General features: G+C 49.0%; 1 protein-coding gene across 1 annotated transcript in view; it reads left to right on the forward strand.

Moving 5' to 3' along the window:
* The window catches only part of GRIP2 (glutamate receptor interacting protein 2), a 293,045-nt gene that overhangs the window by 34,440 nt on the left and 239,783 nt on the right, over positions 1–18,822 (forward strand). The window lies entirely within an intron of this gene.

An 18,822-nucleotide genomic window follows, 5' to 3' on the forward strand; every position in this document is an offset into this window, starting at 1 on the left:
TTATTAAAAACTTTTATGTGGCTCAATAGCTATAATTCCTTGTTCCAGATTAATTTAATTTAATTTAATTTAATTAATGTATATGTATGTATCATTTTATATATAAAGGAAGAAAAGGCCTTAACCCCCTCAGCCCCGGAGGATTTTACCCCCTTCCTTACCAGAGCACTTTTTGCGATCTGGCACTGTGTCGCTTTAACTGACAATTGCGCGGTCTTGCGACGTTGCACCCAAACAAAAATTGACGTCCTTTTTTTTCCCCACAAATAGAGCTTTATTTCAGTGGTATTTGATCACCTCTGCGGTTTTTATTTTTTGCGCTATAAACAAAAAAAAGAGCGATAATTTAAAAAAAAAAAAAAAACACAATATTTTTTACTTTTTGCTATAATAAATATCCAATTTTTTAAAAAAAAAACTATTTTTTTCCTCAGTTTAGGCCGATACGTATTCTTCTACATATTTTTGGTTAAAAAAAATCGCAATTAGCGATTATTGATTGTTTTATGCAAAAGTTATATCATCTACAAAATAGGGGATAGATTTATGGCTTTTCTTTGTATTTTATTTTTTACTAGTAATGGCGGCGATCTGCGTTTTTTTTCGTGACTGCGACATTATGGCGGACACATCAGACACTTTTTTCTTTTTTATTTAAATTTTATTGATTTTTACATTTTAAAACAGGCAGGGAGCATAAGGAAAAAACAAATTAACAAGACCACCGAAAAAAAAAGGTGAAAAAAGAACAAAACAAGTGTTCTGTACTATACAATTCATGGCCCGTTATCTTACTTATTTACTTTATCGTACTTCCTATCTTCCCTCCTCACCTCTATCCCAATGTATACCTTAACCCCCCCCCCCCCCCAACCTCCCCGGTGTTTGTTGGCCCTTCCTCCCCTACTTATTCTACACATCGGACACTTTTGACACATTTTTGGGACCATTCACATTTACACAGCGATCGGTGCTATAAAATTGCACTGATTATTATTATTATTATTATTATTATTAACGATTTATATAGCGCCAACAGTTTACGCAGTGCTTTACAATGTATAGGGGAGACAACACAAAAGGTACAGGAGGGCCCGGCTCATAGAGCTTACATTCTAAAGGGAGGGGGTGGTGGTACAAAAGGTAATCGCTGCAGAGAATGATTTGATGGGGGCGGCTCGGGGACAGTTAGGTGGGTGTGGGATTACTGTGTAAATGTGACTGGCAGGGAAGGGGTTAACACCAGGGGCCGCTGCAGGGGTTAATATGTTCCCTATGGGAGTGATTCGAACTGTGGGGGGAGGGGACTCACAAGGGGAGGAGACCGATCGGTGTTTCTCTGTACTGAGAACACACCATCGGTCTCCTCTCCTCTGACAGGACGTGGATCTGTGTGTTTACATACACAGATTGACGGTCCTGCTGTGTTCCCGGGCAATCGCGGGTACGCAGCGGACATCGCGGCCGCCAGGCACGCACACCAGGTCCCGAGCGATGCCGCGGGTGCGCGCCCCCTAGGCGGCCGGGAATCAGAGGACGTCATATGACGCCCACCCAGGATGGGAGATCCCATCTGTGGGCGTCATATGACTATAGGTCGGGGCTGAAGTGGTTAAAAGAGAAACCTAGTTCTGCCACCACATCTAGGGCCTAGCAAGCTGCCATATATTACATTTTTGTTGTTGGGTTTAGATATGTTTTAACTGCAATCTTTCTTGATCTACCTGACCTTGGCTTGGTGTCAAGGGATCCCCAAATTTTACACTTCATATTAAAGGGGAAGTATACCCTGGTCGGTTTTACTTCCTCTTTGTTCCCTGCAAAGTAAAAGCATAATGGGCTAGTAAGCATCTCATACTAGCCCATTATGTGCCACTTACCTGCAGAAGAAGCAATGTCACCACTGTCCCCGCTGTGTGGCCGCGTCCACCTTCAACCCCTCTTCCTTCCGGGGCCGCGGGCTCTGTTACTGGCCGGAGTCATGTGACATGACTCCTCCTGCGCTTGCGCATGGGAGCTGACGGTCACATCATGGGCGTTATAGAAACAGCACGATCGTGCCCTTTCTTCAGTGCGCATGCGCTGATGAGGTCGGCGCAAGCGTATATGGTGAATATCTCCTAAACAGTACAGGTTTAGGAGATATTTCCAGTACCTACAGTACATATAAGCCTTATTATAGGAGTCACCTGCCACCTGGGTGGCTGTCTGGGTGGATGTGTGTTGTATGCCCCGGGCTGCTAGGCTGGAGATTGGGCCTATCCCGTGGTCATCTGGCTGCTAGGCTGTGTGACGGCCTATCCAGAAGTGAGAGGGCAGCGCAGGGTTGGGATTGCGGCTTGCCGTCCAACCAAAAGTGACGGTTCTGCCGGCTGGAGAACCTGTCGTGGTCGGAGGTAGAAGGGAAGCTGTTGCCACTAAGGGACCAATCAACTTTACCAGGGACCACAGTGAGTAACTGACGCAAGTATTGGGATCATATTCTCACTAAAAGGGCACAGTGGAGAATCTGGAAACTTCAGGCCAGAGATCAAGGACCCAACCAGTGGAGGAGACGCTTGCAGAGCAGCCTTGTGTGTCAAACCAGGGACCGAGCCGGTTAGCAGGGGTGAAGTTTGAGAAGAATCTGGAGTGCCAAGCTAGGGACCCAGCAGAGAAGTGGGGGTGACACTCGAGGGGATACCACCGCAAACCTTGGAGGAGCTCAAGGGAGGTCAAGGTCTAGTGAGAGACCAGGAGCTCAGTGTTGAATGTTGAAGAACTACAAGTTGTAGTGGAGCTGAAAGAATTGTTACCTTTGAGTTAGGAACTGTTAAAAGACTGTTACCATAGGAAACAGCATTCCTGCAAGCAGGGCTGGGACAAGGGGTGGGCAGAAGGGACGGCTGCCCTGGGCACTGTGGTACCATGTGAGGTGAAGGGGACACCGCAAGGAGATGGGGGGGGGGGGTTTGTTGGAAGGGAAAACTTGGAGGGTGGCAGAGGGTAAGTATTCCTGCAAGCAGGGCCGGGACAAGGGGTGGGCAGAAGGGACGGCTGCCCTGGGCACTGTGGTACCATGTGAGGTGAAGGGGACACCGCAAGGAGATGGGGGGGGGGGGGGTTTGTTGGAAGGGAAAACTTGGAGGGTGGCAGAGGGTAAGTATTGTTCTACGAGGGGAAATTTGTGGGGGTATGCTAAGAGTGTTAATTTAGGGGGCTTTGTGTGGGGAAGGGGAATGAAAGAAGAGGATTTGTGCTGGGGGGGTGATCTCCAGTGGGGGGAAAGAGATGTATACTGGGAGGGGAAATTAGGAATTTTTAGGGGTAGAGAATTTGTGCTAGGAGAGGGGATTTTTTTTGGGGGGGGGGCAAAGATTCGTGCTGGGAGGGGGGATATCAGAAGGGGGGATGATTTGTACTGGGAGGAGGGAAAATGATGCTTGGGGGAGTGAAAAGGATTAGTGCTCAGTTTTTTTGTTGCCACATAATACTCATACATCTTGGAGGGTGGGGGTGCAGTTTGGCATGTTCGCCCTGGGTTCTAGAAGACCTTGTCCCAGCACTGCCTGCAAGTGCAGATGTGGCTTCTTGCTGGGGCCTTTCCCTGCATGGCTGTCTTCCTATTGAAGTCTCGAAGTTTGCCAATTGAGTTTATAATTATCTAAAGGTTGTCCCAGCCCTGACCCTCTTTCCCCCAAAATATACAAAAAGGACTGTCAAAAGAAATAAAACCTCTTTTACATCCAAGAAGTGTCTGGCGCCCACTGACTTCCATCATCTTTGCACCCACTATGCCTCACCACCCACTTCATATTGAAGGATGCCAGCTATCTTTTGGCCTCGGAGGTCCTCATTAGACCAAAAGAGGTAAAAGACTTTGCTACACATTGTTTTGATGTTTTCCGTGGAAGAAGAAGAGCCCTGTTAGGTAAGCTGTACGGGGGGCCCGTGATTGCGCACAGCAACCCTGCCTTGGTGGATTTGGCAATGATCGCGTTTCCATAAATTATTTACAACATTCCAACTAATTACTTCCCCGCTGCCAGAAAAAAAAACACATTGACACGCACACGTTTTATCCCTTTAACCTCAAACTGTGAAATCTTTCCAAAGAGGAACCTTTAAGTCATTTTCCCCGAGCTGCAGATACTGACAAAGCTTGCTGGGTTCCCACGGCTGGCACAGAATACATCTCTGGAGTGGGCGTTTTGCCGCAGTTAATGTGGGTGACACAGGAATCCTCGAACTAGCTGGTGTCAAAAAACATTACAGTAATCTTCAATGTGGGGAGACGATGTGCAATCTACTTGGACGGGGTTGGAGAACTTTCTGTCCTACTTACGCAAAAGCGTCTGAAAGAGCGATGATTTTTTTCGAAAAGGTGGCCTGTGGCATGGGTGTCAAGTGGGGAGTGGGCCAAGAGACCACCAACCCTCAACAGTGCTGCCGAAATTTCTTTCGATGCCACGGCCTGCCTTGGGAAATCTACTGATTTCCTAATTGTGGCATCCAATGTAGGCAAAGGCCAATCTTGGAAACTCACTAAAAGTAATGCCTTTTCCGGGGGCAATAATAAAGACGAGCAATTAATGGTGGATGTAGCCTCAGAGCTGCTTGATGGCTTTTTTTTTTAAACCCGACTGCAGGCTAAATTTGGAGAAAGTGTTCAGTAATGACATCCTTTGTATTTCCTTCATAACACATTTTCTTTAAAGTCCATATCTGGCATGCAGTTTTTTTTCCTGTAAATTAACATGGCATTAGGTTGAAGGGCTAATGGACTTGGATCTCGTCCTAATCATTCAGGCTGTATTCACAATCATTATTTTATCGTCCCGGTATAGCTGGGGGTTAGCAACCAGCCAATCACAGTCTACCCATCGTTTGCCGCCATGAGTCAACTGTGCGGCCAGTTCCTGACCTCAGATCAAGGAGGCAATGTGAATGTCAAGAGAAGTCCTGGACTTTTCTTTGTCTCAAACACATCACATGGCACACCCAAAGGGAGACCTGCGAGGACTTCCTTCACTCTGTTAGGCGTTGTATCTGAATCTGGTGAGTCATTTTTTTACGGAGGGAGGGTGGAATTTGGGTTAATTACTAAACTGAAATCTGTGTTAGTCACCGCTGACCCCTGCATTACTAACCTCTAAACTCTACATTACTACTGACCCCAACACTCTGCGTTACATACTACTGAACTTTTCAATTCTTACTATTGACCCCTGCACTCTGCGTTACATACTACCAGGGCTGGACTGGGACAAAAATTTGGCCCTGGACTTCATCCAGACCAGCCCACTTACATTTTGAGTGTCCCATCAGCACTCCCTTACATCAGAGTGTCCCATTACCAGCCCCCTTACATCAGAGTGTCCCATCAGCACCCCCTTACATCAGAGTGTCCCATCAGCACCCCCTTACATCAGAGTGTCCCATCAGCACCCCCTTACATCAGAGTGTCCCCATCAGCACCCCCTTACATCAGAGTGTCCCATCAGCACCCCCTTACATCAGAGTATCCCATCAGCACCCCCTTACATCACAGTGTCCCATCAGCAGCCCCCTTACATCAGAGTGTCCCATCACCAGCCCCCTTACATCAGAGTGGCCCACTGAGCCATCAGCCCACCGGGAAACTCCCGGTAGTCCCGATGGCCAGTACATGCCTGCATACTACTGAATCCTGCATTACTTACAAGTGACCCCTGCACTCTACATTACATACTACTGACTTCAGAAGTCTGCGTTACTTAATCCTGATCCTTGCACTCTGTGGTACATACTACTGACCACAGAACTTTGCGTTATTTATTCCTGACCCCTGCACTTTGTGTTACATACTACTGACGTCTGTGTTTTTTTACTACTGACCCCAGCACTCTATGTTACTACTGACCTCTGAATTCTGCCTTACTAAATCCTGACCCCAGCACTCTGCATTACATATTACTGAACTCTGCAATACTTACTATTGACCCCATGTACTCTGCATTTACATACTACTGACCTCAGAACTCTGCGTTACTTAATCATGACCCCTGCACACTGTTACATACTATTGACCTCAGAACTCTGTTACTTAATCACGACTCCCGCACACTGTTACGTATTATTGATCTCAGAACTCGAAGTTATTTATTCCTGACTACTGCACACTGTTACATACTACTGACCACAGAACTCTGTGTTACTTAATCACGACTCCCGCACACTGTTACATACTATTGATCTCAGAACTTTGCATTATTTATTCCTGACTCCTGCACACTGTTACATATTATTGATCTCAGAACTCTGCGTTACTTAATCATGGCTCCTGCACACTGTTAGCCCTTGTACACACGGTCGGAGAATCCGTCGGAATGTGTCCTATCGGACCGTGTCGTCGGATAATCCGACTGTGTGTGGTATGCATCGGATTGATTCCGTCGGAATATCCGTCGGACCCAATTTTCCAACATGTTGGAAATATTTCCCGACCAACTGGGCCGGTCGGCCATACTCCGACCATGTGTAGAGAATTTTGATCGGACCAAGTGCCACGCATACTCAGATCTAGTGATGGCCGAACGGTTCGCCCGGCGGTCGTTTCGCGGCGAATTTCCGACTTTCGCCGTCCGCGGGTTCGAACGCCTTTTTCCGTCGTTCGCCCCGGCGGACTTACGTGTTTAATGTATACAAGAACTTTAACCTTTCGTGACACGTTTATCATGTGTTACAGGACAACCAATTGAGACATGACAGCTCATGGACACTTGGACATTCCCCCTAACCTATAAATACACCCGATCCGGTGGCCATTTTACATTCTTTCTTCTGTCACTGTAGGGAAAGGATCCTGTGTGGAGTAGGGACAGAGAAAACGCTAGCTATTTGGTACACAAAAGTTCTTTTCAGGACTGGTATAGGTGTTAGGTCAGCAGCCTGAGTTTCTTTTGTCAGTTTAGATAAAGGGACAGAGCGCTGTATGCTGCTATTTTAGGGACAGCTCAGCCAGATTAGTCTTTCTTCATCATCATCATCATCATCATCATTAGCTGTTACTATCAGGTCCACAAAAGAGCTGTTCCAGCTAATCGTTCCAGCCTACTCTTTTTTGCCAATTTGTATAGGGACAGGCAGGAAGCAGTGTGTCAGGCAGTGAGGATAATTTTAAAGACTTGCTGTTACTATTAGTTCCACAAAGGTTCTTTTCAGGACTGGTATCAGTGGTACGGTAATAGGCTTGTACACGTATAATATTCTTTCTTCCAAATATAGAAAGAATATTATACTTGACTGCTGCCCTTCTGCTGCAGTCTGCTAATCATTCACAACTCACTTGTTCCACAAAGCTCTTTATCAGGACTGGTAACTTGGTCTGTCTAGGGTGCTACGGTACATAGGCTTGGGTGCGGTACAGTCTGCTGTTCTGTAAGGACCGCTATCGGTCCACAATACATAGGGTTGCCGTGCACTACTGCTGACCGCTGCCCTATACTGCAGCAGTCCTTCAGCGGTATAGGGACTGACGCACAGTCTGCTAAACACTAATACACAACCTGCTTGGTCCACAAAAGTTCTTATAAGGACTGGTAACTTGGTATAGGGTGCTACGGTACATAGGCCTGAGTGCAGTACAGTCTGCTGTTCTGTAAGGACCGCTATCGGTCCACAATACATAGGGTTGCCGTGCACTACTGCTGACCGCTGCCCTATACTGCAGCAGTCCTTCATTGGTATAGGGACTGACGTACAGTCTGCTAATCACTAACACACAACCTGCTTGGTCCACAAAAGTTCTTATAAGGACTGGTAACTTGGTATAGGGTGCTACGGTACATAGGCCTGAGTGCAGTACAGTCTGCTGTTCTGTAAGGACCGCTATCGGTCCACAATACATAGGGTTGCCGTGCACTACTGCTGACCGCTGCCCTATACTGCAGCAGTCCTTCATTGGTATAGGGACTGACGTACAGTCTGCTAATCACTAACACACAACCTGCTTGGTCCACAAAAGTTCTTATAAGGACTGGTAACTTGGTATAGGGTGCTACGGTACATAGGCCTGAGTGCGTTACAGTCTGCTGTTCTGTAAGGACCGCTATCGGTCCACAATACATAGGGTTGCCGTGCACTACTGCTGACCGCTGCCCTATACTGCAGCAGTCCTTCAGCGGTATAGGGACTGACGCACAGTCTGCTAAACACTAACACACAACCTGCTTGGTCCACAAAAGTTTTTATAAGGACTGGTAACTTGGTATAGGGTGCTACGGTACATAGGCCTGAGTGCAGTACAGTCTGCTGTTCTGTAAGGACCGCTATCGGTCCACAATACATAGGGTTGCCGTGCACTACTGCTGACCGCTGCCCTATACTGCAGCAGTCCTTCATTGGTATAGGGACTGACGTACAGTCTGCTAATCACTAACACACAACCTGCTTGGTCCACAAAAGTTCTTATAAGGACTGGTAACTTGGTATAGGGTGCTACGGTACATAGGCCTGAGTGCGTTACAGTCTGCTGTTCTGTAAGGACCGCTATCGGTCCACAATACATAGGGTTGCCGTGCACTACTGCTGACCGCTGCCCTATACTGCAGCAGTCCTTCATTGGTATAGGGACTGACGTACAGTCTGCTAATCACTAACACACAACCTGCTTGTTCCACAAAAGTTCTTATAAGGACTGGTAACTTGGTATAGGGTGCTACGGTACATAGGCTTGAGTGCGGTACAGTCTGCTGTTCTGTAAGGACCGCTATCGGTCCACAATAGATAGGGTTGACGTGCACCACTGCTGACCGCTGCCCTATACTGCAGCAGTCCTTCAGCGGTATAGGGACTGACGTACAGTCTGCTAAACACTAATACACAACCTGCTTGGTCCACAAAAGTTCTTATAAGGACTGGTAACTTGGTATAGGGTGCTACGGTACATAGGCTTGAGTGCGGTACAGTCTGCTGTTCTGTAAGGACCGCTATCGGTCCACAATAGATAGGGTTGACGTGCACCACTGCTGACCGCTGCCCTATACTGCAGCAGTCCTTCAGCGGTATAGGGACTGACGTACAGTCTGCTAAACACTAATACACAACCTGCTTGGTCCACAAAAGTTCTTATAAGGACTGGTAACTTGGTATAGGGTGCTACGGTACATAGGCTTGAGTGCGGTACAGTCTGCTGTTCTGTAAGGACCGCTATCGGTCCACAATAGATAGGGTTGACGTGCACCACTGCTGACCGCTGCCCTATACTGCAGCAGTCCTTCAGCGGTATAGGGACTGACGTACAGTCTGCTAAACACTAATACACAACCTGCTTGGTCCACAAAAGTTCTTATAAGGACTGGTAACTTGGTATAGGGTGCTACGGTACATAGGCTTGAGTGCGGTACAGTCTGCTGTTCTGTAAGGACCGCTATCGGTCCACAATAGATAGGGTTGACGTGCACCACTGCTGACCGCTGCCCTATACTGCAGCAGTCCTTCAGCGGTATAGGGACTGACGTACAGTCTGCTAAACACTAATACACAACCTGCTTGGTCCACAAAAGTTCTTATAAGGACTGGTAACTTGGTATAGGGTGCTACGGTACATAGGCTTGAGTGCGGTACAGTCTGCTGTTCTGTAAGGACCGCTATCGGTCCACAATAGATAGGGTTGACGTGCACCACTGCTGACCGCTCACCTATACTGCAGCAGTCCTTCAGCGGTATAGGGACTAAGAGTTTTGTCACAGGGTCATTTAAAAAATGACATGCAGAGGAAGAGGCAGGCCCTTCCGCAGGGGTGGTAGGGGTAGGGCAGGAGCAACAGGCTTGAGCCAAAGTGGGAAGTTGCAGAAGGTGCGTTCAATTACTTTAAAGGATGCACCAGACTTGGTTGAGTGGCTCGCTCAGCCTTACTCTTCTGCACCCTCCTCATCCTCTCGATCTGCACCCTCTTCTTCACTCTCTGCTATGTGCACCCCCAAAGACACTACCACCAACAACACGACCACCACCACCACCACCACATACCTTCCGCTTGAGTCACTGGAATTATTTTCCGATCCATATCAAGAGGACATTTCTGATGCGCAGCCACTCTTGGTATTGGATCAGGAAGAGGAGGTAGCAACAAGCGCTACTCAGCAGTCTGACGCCAGTACCCAGATCAGCCCAAGGAGGAGGTTGGTCCCCGGTGTTGCTGCCTACTCTACTTATAGCGGTGGGGAAGGTGACGTTGATGATGACGTGTCTAGTGATGTCACGTGGGTGCCCACAAGAGAGGAAGAGGAGGGGAGTTCAGAGGGAGATATGGACCAGCAGATAGGGAGGAGAAGCAGCAATGACTTACATTGCACAGCAGGGACAAAGCAGACTGCAAATGTATCAGGAGCGAGTCATCGACCATGTACGGTCACATCTGGCGCTCCCAGGACACCGGCACATGGCTCCGCAGTGTGGGCTTTTTTTAACGTGTCCGCTGCTGACAATAGCGTTGCCATCTGCAATCTTTGCAGTCAACGCGTTAGTCGCGGTAAGCCCAATACTCACCTAGGGACGACCGCCTTAAGAAGGCACATGAGCAGCCATCACCGAGCCCAGTGGGAGCAACGGAACACACAAAGCCACACTGCAGGCTCTCACCGTCCAGCCTCGTCTTCTACTTCTCCTTCTCCTCTCTCCTCACAATTGTCCTCCACTCCACCTTCCATCACGCCAAGCTCACATTTTTCTGCAAAAAGGCAGGCTTCCGTGGGCCTAATGTTTGAGCGTAAAAAAATGATGACGCCGGATAACCCTCTTGCCCAACGGTTGGCGGCTGGCTTGTCAGAACTCATAGCCCGCCAACTACTGCCATATAAACTGGTGGACTCGGAGGCCTTTCGCAAATTTGTGGCCATTGGAACACCACAATGGAAGGTCCCAGGAAGGAAGTATTTCTCAGAGAAGGGCATCCCAGAGCTATATGGCCATGTTCAGCGGCAAGTGAATGTATCTCTGGCACACAGTGTCGGTGCCAAGATACATCTGACCACAGACACGTGGTCTAGCAAACACGGGCAGGGAAGGTATATCAGTTTTACTGCCCACTGGGTGAACCTTCTGACGGCCGTCAAGCATGTAACCCGTGGCACCCGTGTAGATTTGGTTTTACCGCCACGGATTGCATGCAGGCCTGACTCTTCTTCTCCTCCTCCTACTCCATCCTCCTCCCTCTCCTCCTCAGCTGCCTCCTCCTTTTCCGCTGCTAGCGTCTCTTCCACTGCACCGCCCAAGCTCCCCAGAACCTATTCCACATGCCAGGTGAGACGTTGCCATGCCGTGCTGCGTCTGTTGTGCCTGGAAGCAAAGAGCCACACTGGCCCGGCACTCCTTTCAGCTTTGCGTTCACAGGCAGATGAGTGGCTAACACCGCTCAATTTGACAGTTGGTAAAGTGGTGTGTGACAACGGTGCCAATCTGCTTAGCGCATTGAAACAGGGCAAAATCACGCACGTGCCGTGCATGGCACACGTCTTAAACTTGGTCGTGCAGCGATTCCTTGTCAAATACCCTGGGGTCCAGGACATCTTGCGGCAGGCAAGGAAAATCTCGGCCCATTTCAGAAGATCTTACACGGCCATGGCTCGCCTTGCTGACATTCAGCGGCGACACCATCTGCCGGTCAGACGTCTTATTTGCGATTGCCCGACGCGATGGAACTCAACCTTCTATATGCTTGATAGGCTGCTCCAGCAGAAACGTGCAGTTAACGTCTACCTGTATGAACTCTGCGAAAGAAACGGTTCTGGGGAGCTGGGTTTTTTTTCACCGCGCCAGTGGCTGCTCATGCGCGACACATGCAGACTTCTGCGGCCATTTGAGGAGATCACCAAACTGGTCAGTCGCAGCCATGGCGCCATCAGTGACATGGTACCTTATGCCTTCTTTCTGGAGCGTGCATTGCGTCGTGTCATTGATCAGGCTGTGGAGGAGCAGGAGCGGGAAGATGAGGAAGTCGCAATGCTGGATGAATTCCCAGGGGGGGCTACTCTATCTGAGACAAGTCAACAACAGGAGTCTGATGAGGAGTCAGAGGAGGATGGTGCCGGGGCGGATGAGCAGGAGCAAGAAGAGCATGCTTTAAACCTTTCTGGGATCCCTGTTGTGCGAGGATGGGGAGAGGAGAATGAAGAGGACGACATTATCCTGGATGATGAGCAGGAGCCAGGCCACCACACCGCTTCCACTTTAGTGCAAATGGGGGCCTTCATGCTCCAGTGTTTTAATAGGGACCCCCGTATAAAAAGCATGAGGGTCAAGGACCAGTACTGGGTGGCAACGTACTTAGACCCCCGGTACAAACACAAAATGGCGGAAATGTTACCGCCGTCGCAGAGGGCTGTCAGAATGCAGCACTTCCAGGCCTTGCTTCGAGAAATGCTGCATTCTGCTTTTGCGTGCGCTGGCAGAGGAGCAATTCCCACTCCCAGAGAAGGATTTGCGGGTACCAATCCAACAGCGCCTGCAAGAAGAGGCCGGTTTGAAGATGTGTTGGTGACTTCGGATATGAGGTCATTCTTTCAGCCGACCCATCGACAGGTGTCATCCGGATCCAGCATCAGGGAACGCCTAGACCGTCAGGTGTCCGACTACATTGGGTTAACGGCCGATGTGGACGCTCTGAGGAGTGATGAACCCCTAGACTACTGGGTGGGCAGGCTTGACCTCTGGCCAGAGCTTGCCCAATTTGCAATCGAACTGTTGGCTTGCCCCTCATCCAGTGTCCTGTCCGAAAGGACGTTCAGCGCAGCAGGGGGGATTGTGACCGATAAGCGTACTCGCCTAGCTCACCACAGTGTTAACTACCTCACATTTCTAAAAATGAATGAGGCATGGATCTCGGAGGAATTCAACACATGTGATCAGTAGACCATGTATATGTCTATAAACAATTTTTGGAATCAAGCACACAGACCTTCTTAATTCATTTGGCTCACTTCCCTGACCCAAAAAAGCACACCGTACTATATGCCCCTACCCTCCTCTTTGAAGAGGTTGAGCGGTGTCATATTTCTACTGGGGCTGCTTATTATGAGGGGTTCCCACCATCCCTGTGCTGTGCTGACTTCCTCCTGGGTGTTCTTATTATGAGGGGCTCCCACCATCCCTGTGCTGTGCTGACTTCCTCCTGGGGGTTCTTATTATGAGGGGATCACACCATCCCTGTGCTGTGCTGACTTCCTCCTGGGGCTGCTTACGGTGCTGCTGTCAGCGCTGTATGTCACGGAGCTGCTGTCAGCGCTGTATGTCACGGAGCTGCTGTCAGCGCTGTATGTCACGGAGCTGCTGTCAGCGCTGTATGTCACGGAGCTGCTGTCAGCGCTGTATGTCACGGAGCTGCTGTCAGCGCTGTATGTCACGGAGCTGCTGTCAGCGCTGTATGTCACGGAGCTGCTGTCAGCGCTGTATGTCACGGAGCTGCTGTCAGCGCTGTATGTCACGGAGCTGCTGTCAGCGCTGTATGTCACGGAGCTGCTGTCAGCGCTGTATGTCACGGTGCTGCTGTCAGCGCTGTATGTCACGGAGCTGCTGTCAGCGCTGTATGTCACGGAGCTGCTGTCAGTGCTGTATGTCACGGAGCTGCTGTCAGCGCTGTATGTCACGGAGCTGCTGTCAGCGCTGTATGTCACGGAGCTGCTGTCAGCGCTGTATGTCACGGTGCTGCTGTCAGCGCTGTATGTCACGGAGCTGCTGTCAGCGCTGTATGTCACGGAGCTGCTGTCAGCGCTGTATGTCACGGAGCTGCTGTCAGCGCTGTATGTCACGGAGCTGCTGTCAGCGCTGTATGTCACGGAGCTGCTGTCAGCGCTGTATGTCACGGTGCTGATGTCAGTGCTCTGTATTACGGTGCTGCTGTCAGTGCTCTGTATCTCCTGCACCCTCTTGTTTGCCTACCCTGGTCCCTGACCTTCCCTCTCCTCCATTGCCTTCATTAGCTCCATAGTCCTGAATTGTCAGAACAATTTCCCAAATAAAAAAAAAATGCTTGTAGTTATCGATCCCAAATTCACCTCATACATGTATTATGCTATTGTCCAGGTGGTGGGACTACGTGCTACCCCCTAATAATTACCCCGTGGCCGCAAATTCGACCTAAAGGTTTGCGAAATTCGCCTCCCATTGAAGTCAATGGAGCCCGCGGCGAACGGTCGTTTTCGCGAACGTTTGTGTCCGTTCGCGTTTCGCGTTCGCGAAACGTCCCGTCGGAAGTTCGTCCATCACTACTCAGATCAAATTCCTACATCAAAGCTATTGGCTACTAGCCTGAATCTAGTCCCATCGTAACGAAATTACGTCATCACGTTCTGAAAGATCAGATTTTTCGACAACTTAGTCCGACCGTGTGTATGCAACAGTTTCGGACAAGATCCGACGGGCAAAATCCGACGGGCAAAATCAGACGGATTTGGTTGTGGAAATCTCCGACCGTGTGTACAGGGGCTTACATACTACTGACCTCAGAACTTTGCGTTATTTATTCCTGACCCCTGCACTTTGTGTTACATACTACTGACGTCTGTGTTTTTTACTACTGACCCCAGCACTCTATGTTATTACTGACCTCCGAATTCTGCCTTACTAAATCCTGACCCCAGCACTCTGCATTACATATTACTGAACTCTGCAATACTTACTATTGACCCCATGTACTCTGCATTTACATACTACTCTCCTGAGTTACTTAATCACGACTCCCACACACTGTTACATACTATTGACCTCAGAACTTTGCGTTATTTATTCCTGACTCCTGCACACTGTTACATATTATTGATCTCAGAACTCTGCGTTATTTATTCCTGACTCCTGCACACTGTTACATATTATTGATCTCAGAACTCTGCGTTAATCGTGACTCCTGCACACTGTTACATACTACTGACCTCAGAACTCTGCGTTACTTAATCACGACTCCTGCACACTGTTACATACTACTGACCTCAGAACTCTGCGTTACTTAATCATGACTCCTGCACACTGTTACATACTGCTGACCTCAGAACTCTGTTACTTAATCATGATTCCTGCACACTGTTACATACTACTGACCTCAGAACTCTGCGTTATTTATTCCTGACCACTGCACTTTGTGTTACATAATAATGACATCTGTGTTACTTACTACTGACCGCCGTACTCATCAAACTTCCCTTTTTAAAAGAGCCTTGTTCGGTTAGCTCCTTTAAAAAAAAGTGCTTTACACCCTAGTAATCTTTGATCTCTTCCATGTTATTCAGGGAGATCTTCATCTCTGCCTAGCCCTGCTGTATATGGGTTGCTTGCAGAGCCTCCTAGCTTGTGCAAAACAGACTACCCATAATTCCCTTGGTGAAGAAAATCGTTCATTGGTAAATTTACAGCGCTGTCTCCATAAAAGTGCAAAGGAATCAAGCGTGTGCAAAAGCCAATATGCAAATCTCGTAATTTACAGGCAATATTAGGCATTGGGAAGCCTGTTTTTGCTTGGAAGCAGTAAAATAATTGAGGTATCTCTATATTTATGGCCTGCTTGGGGCTGGTTTTAAAAAGGAAACTCTGACAGCTCTTAAAAGGCTTTAAATCATGATGAATATTGGAAAGAGGGGTGTTACCATATTAGATGTTCGGACGTGAGGCACAGACAAACTAAGCAGCGTCTCAGGACTAGGGATGAGCCGAACACCCCCCCGGTTCGGTTCGCACCAGAACCTTCGAACGGACCAAAAAGTCGTACGAACTTTAGAACCCTATTAAAGTCTATGGGACTCGAACGTTCGCAATCAAAAGTGCTAATTTTAAAGGCTAATATGCAAGATATGCAACAGACAACACCAGAAATAAGGGGTATCTTCAGGTGTATACTGTGCTGGAGGCACACAACACCCACTTTAACTCCTGCAGATGCCTGTATTAGAGAACACCAGCAATAAACATTAGATACAGGTGTATACTGTGCTGGAGGCACACAACACCCACTAACTCCTGCAGATGCCTGTATTAGAGAACACCGGCAAAAAAGGGTAGATACAGGTGTATACTGTGCTGGAGGCACACAACACCCACTTTAACTCCTGCAGATGCCTGTATTAGAGAACATCAGTATAAAAGGGTAGATACAGGTGTATACTGTGCTGGAGGCACACAACACCCACTAACTCCTGCAGATGCCTGTATTAGAGAACACCGGCAAAAAAGGGTAGATACAGGTGTATACTGTGCTGGAGGCACACAACACCCACTTTAACTCCTGCAGATGCCTAAGAAAAGAACACTGTCCCTGCCTATCTTGCTCTTTCCCTGCACACCGGAACACACTACACAAGGCCACCGTGCTGGCGGCCTTATATAGTGTGGGGCATGTACTAAACCCCCTGAGCTATAATTAGCCACAGGCATCCTGCCTGTGGCCAATTATGGCTCTCCTCGCTGTGATTGGCCAAGCATGCGGGGTCACAGTGCATGCTTGGCCAATCATGAGCCAGCAATGCACTGCGATGGTGTAGTGCATTGTGGGCCGTTCGCGCCACACGAATTTGGTGTGAACGGTCCACAAAGTTCTGAATTCGCCGAACAGACGAACGGCCGATGTTGGAGTTGAACATGCGTTCGAGTCGAACACCGAGCTCATCCCCACTGTCACTAGGAGGTTCTGAAGTAGGCCTCATGCACACGAGACGCAGTTAAACGCGCGTTCAGATGCAGTTGGACAGTTTTTTCAACTGCACCTGAACTCATTCAATGTTATCCTATGTGTCCATGCACACAGTCTCGTTTTTTTCCGTTTATATGCAGTTGCGTTTAATCTCGTTTTTCCAGAAGCAAAAAAATGCGTTCAGAAACAAAAATTTCTGCGTTTCAGACGCAAAACGCGGCTAAACGCGGCACCCGCGTTTAGCCGCGTTTGCGTTTATATGCGTTTTTAAAGGTGACCTTTTTTTTTACATTAAAAATCTCAAAAATGATTGCAAATGATGAAAAACCATTAGAAAAATATTTTAAACAATTGCAATTGCAAGTGGACAATCCACAACTTGTGGCAAGTGACGTGGCAAGTGGACAATCCACAACTTGTGGCAAGTGACATGGCAGGTGGCAAGTGATGTGGCAAGTGGACAATCCACAACTTGTGGCAAGTGACGTGGCAGGTGAAGTGGCAAGTGACGTGGAAAGTGGACAATCCACAACTTGTGGCAGGTGACGTGGCAAGTGACCTGGCAGGTGACGCGGCAAGTGACTTGGCAGGTGACGTGGCAAGTGGAAAATCAACAACTTGTGGCAGGTGACTGGCATGTGACGTGGCAAGTGGACAATCCATAACTTGTGGCAAGTGACGTGGCATGTGACGTGGCAAGTGGACAATCCACTTGTGGCAGGGGACGTGGCAAGTGACGTGGCAAGTGGACAATCCACTTGTGGCAGGTGATGTGGCAAGTGACGTGGTGAGTGGACAATCCACAACTTGTGTCAGGTGACGTGGCAAGTGGACAATCCACAACTTGTGGCAGGTGATGGGGCAAGTGATGTGGCAAGTGGACAATCCACTTGTGGCAGGGGATGTGGCAAGTGACGTGGCGAGTGGACAATCCACAACTTGTGTCAGGTGATGTGGCAAGTGGACAATCCACAACTTGTGGCAGGTGATGTGGCAAGTGATGTGGCAAGTGGACAATCCACTTGTGGCAGGTGACGTGGCAGGGGACGTGGCAAGGGATGTGGCAAGTGGACAATCCACAACTTGTGGCAGGTGATGTGGCTGGTGACGTGGCAAGTGGACAATCCACATCTTGTGGCAGGTGACGTGGCAGGTGACGTGGAAAGTGGTGTGGCAAGTGGACAATCCACAACTTGTGGCAGGTGATGTGGCTGGTGATGTGGTAAGTGGACAATCCACAACTTGTGGCAGATGGCATGGCAGGTGACGTGGAAAGTGGACAATCCACATCTTGTGGCAAGTGACGTGGCAGGTGATGTGGCAAGTGACGTGGCAAGTGGACAATCCACAACTTGTGGCAGGTGACGTGGCAGGTGATGTGGCAAGTGATGTGGCAGGTGATGTGACAAGTGGACAATCCACATCTTGTGGCAAGTGACGTGGCAGCTGACGTGGCAAGTGACGTGGCAGGTGACGTGGCAAGTGACATGGTAAGTGGACAATCCACATCTCGTGGCAAGTGACGTGGCAGGTGATGTGGCAAGTGACGTGGCAGGTGACGTGGCAAGTGACATGGCAAGTGGACAATCCACTTGTGGCAGGTGACGTGGCAGGGGACGTGGCAAGTGACGTGGCAAGTGGACAATCCAAAACTTGTGGCAGGTGACGTGGCAAGTGACGTGGCAGGTAACGTGGCAAGTGATGTGGCAAGTGGACAATCCACAGCTTGTGGCAAGTGACGTGGCAAGTGGACAATCCACAACTTGTGGCAGGTGACATGGCAGGTGATGTGGCAAGTGACGTGGCAGGTGATGTGGCAAGTGACGCGGCAAGTAGACAATCCACAACTTGTGGCAGGTGATGTGGCATGTGACGTGGCAGGTGATGTGGCAAGTCACGTGGCAAGTGGACAATCCACAACTTGTGGCAGGTGATGTGGCTGGTGACGTGGCAAGTGGACAATCCACAGCTTGTGGCAGGTGGCATGGCAGATGACGTGGAAAGTGGACAATCCACATCTCGTGGCAAGTGACGTGGCAGGTGATGTGGCAAGTGACGTGGCAAGTGGACAATTCACAATTTGTGGCAGGTGACGTGGCAGGTGATGTGGCAAGTGGACAATCCTCAACTTGTGGCAAGTGACGTAGCAAGTGGACAATCCACAACTTGTGGCAGGTGCCGTGGCAAGT

This window comes from Lithobates pipiens, unplaced genomic scaffold (genome assembly GCF_037356315.1).
Source record: "Lithobates pipiens isolate NorthernLeopardFrog02 unplaced genomic scaffold, aLitPip1_a1.2 Scaffold_23, whole genome shotgun sequence".
Taxonomy (NCBI): Eukaryota; Metazoa; Chordata; class Amphibia; order Anura; family Ranidae; genus Lithobates; species Lithobates pipiens.